Source organism: Etheostoma spectabile, chromosome 16 (genome assembly GCF_008692095.1).
Source record: "Etheostoma spectabile isolate EspeVRDwgs_2016 chromosome 16, UIUC_Espe_1.0, whole genome shotgun sequence".
Taxonomy (NCBI): Eukaryota; Metazoa; Chordata; class Actinopteri; order Perciformes; family Percidae; genus Etheostoma; species Etheostoma spectabile.
Window position 1 is genome coordinate 20,581,818 of NC_045748.1, and position 2,774 is coordinate 20,584,591.

Below are 2,774 nucleotides of genomic sequence, written 5' to 3' on the forward strand. Positions count from 1 at the left end.
ATAACAGTATGGATTTAAAGCCCAAAGTGAGTCTCGGGCTCAGAGGGTTAACCAGCTTTAATCTGGAATTGATGTTGCCTAAACCGAAGCATGGAGGAGTGTCTGGTGTCAAGGCCCCGTGCTCTGCATGCCCGCCATCCAATCTGACCACCTGTCTGTTTGGACAAAGTGTCTGAATTCAACACAATTTGTCTCCTACCCAACAATCAATATTGGTGTGTTTCAATCATTTTGACTTTGGCCTTCTGGTTGTCATGAGATTGTTGCCTTTTGTATAGATTTTGTGTTGTAGTTGTAACCTATAAAAAAGCAAAAGAAAAAAAACCACAAATATTTTTTTTTTTTTAAACACAAAGGGGCAACATGTTCGTTTAATCTCTGCTCTCCCCTTCTCAACATTTGCTGCCGCTAACTTATTTCCCTACAGAGGTGTTTTAAAGTTTCATTAGACCCAATATCTTCTTTCATAAGTCAGGTCAGCCGTTCCTCTCACCGGCTCATTTTCCCTCTCATCTTTTTAAACGCTCCATCCATCAGTTTATTTTGATCTGCCTCTGTCTTTAATGACCCTATCACTTTCTGTGTCTCTTCCTACATCTCTTGCCCCGTCATTCTTTTCTTCTCTCTGTGTAATCATCCCAGCATCCATCTCCTCTCATCAATCCAACTCGTCACTTCTCTCCTTTCAGCTCCCCCTCTCCTCTTTTTAATCACTCCATCCCATCCTCCTGCTCCTCTACCGCACTCCGTTGCCAGGGAAACAGCAGTCCATTCTGTAGCTGTTAATCTGGTGACATTGTCTTTCTATTACCTGTGGGTCAGATGCCTGATAAGGAGGACAAAGGGTGGGAAACCAAAGAGCAACTGCACTTTAAACATTTGTAAAATGGCTTCATTAACACAAGTCAAGTCTGCAATGACAGAACAGCCTGCAAGAAAAGAAAAAAAGGCTTTACTGTAGTACAGAGCTGCAAAAATGATCGGATTACTTAAACTACGGCTTAAATAGTCGCATGTTTGATACATCACGCTATAATTTTTATTCTTTGTTATTTCAGTAAATGTCTCTACTTCTTATCCTAGTTACATACGTCTTCCTGTCTGAGTTTGTCTTACTGTTTTGTTTTTTTTGTATTCATGTGTCTTAATTTTCAGCTTTTAACCCTTATGTTGTATTCCCGTCACCCATGCAACTTGTCCTCCCAGGTCACAATTTTGAAAAAAATGAACCATTTTTTTCCGCTCCCACCAGATTTACCACTAACATCAACTTATTACCACTAGTTTTACACTTGTTTTTGGAATTCATAATCAATGAAAAAACTAAAAAAAAAAATTATGAATTTATTATTCACTATGAATTAGTGGATAAACTAATTTTGAGACCATTTCATTTTTTTTTCCAAATGCTATAAAAGTATGGAATATAATTGGAATTAGAATAGAATTTAACCAAAATTCCTGATCCTTAACTTGATTTGCAAAGAGAGTTGAATGGAACCATTCATGTTATTTTTTGGGCAGTTTTCTTGAAAAAAAACCCAAATTTCTGATTTAGAATCTTTGAAAACTGGTCAAATTTGACCCAAGGACATCATCTAGGTTTCTACCTCTGTCTGCTGTATCGTCAGGTTTTATGCATCTGTAGTCTCTCTTTAGCAGACCTTCTACCACAGCGCTGCAGAGGAAGGTCTGAGTAGTCCACACAGCCTTCCGGGATGGGAAAAAATGTGCTCTGGTTTATTGGTATTTCTATAAACCAATCACAATGTTCATGTCTGGTGCTAAGCTACACTTAAAAAAAATAGCCTCGGGAAGGAACTTGTTTTGGTGGAACGTATAGTCGTGCAAGAGAAAACTCCGATTGGACAGATAGTCTAGTAGCTGTCCTGATTTACCCTGCAGAGCTCTGAGGACCAGGTAACCATAGTCCTGTAATGTCGAGGATATAGACTAATGCATCTGTGATGCCTGTTTGTCTGCATCAAGTGTTAGTTTGTAAGTCTATTTTATAGTGTTTTACCATGTGTGTCATTTCTAAAAGCCTAACCAGGGACCAGACTTCAAATTAAAGTCCCATATACAGTACATTGCTTTGGTTGCACTTGCACTTTAGATATAGCAATGTCTGACAAATAAACTGATACAATTAATTAATAATTGTTTAGTCGTCAACATTTAAATTAATAATTGATAAATTGGTTTGAGTTGTTTTTTATGAAAGAAAATTGTCTGATTCCAGCTTCTTGAGTGTGTATATGTTCTAGGGTCTTCTCTCCTAAACTGAATATCATTGAGTTGTGGACAAAACAAGACATTTGAGGACATCACGTTGGACTTTGGGAAACACTGATTGAAAATGTTCTGACATTTTATAGACCAAACAACTTATGGATCAATCAAGAAAATAATGGACGGATTAATTGACAATGAAAATAATCGTTAGTTGCAGCCTTACTTTAGTGAACTAATATTTTTCTCACTGCTCTAAGAACAATCTCTGCAGGGATATACAGGTGGTAACAGCAGACCTGCAATGACTCCTGTCTTTGTTAAGCTTATAATGTTCGGATTGTGTTTTTTTTCTTAGCATCTGATAATATTTCAATCCTGTGCATTTCCATAATTAGATTAAATATCCTGAAATCCTTTATACCTCATCTACACATATGGACACTGGCGACAGGACTGTAAATGTCATTATGAATTAACCGTTGAAAAATTGCTGGTTCTTGCCACCGATACTCCATTCTCCAATAGATGGATTAAAAAAA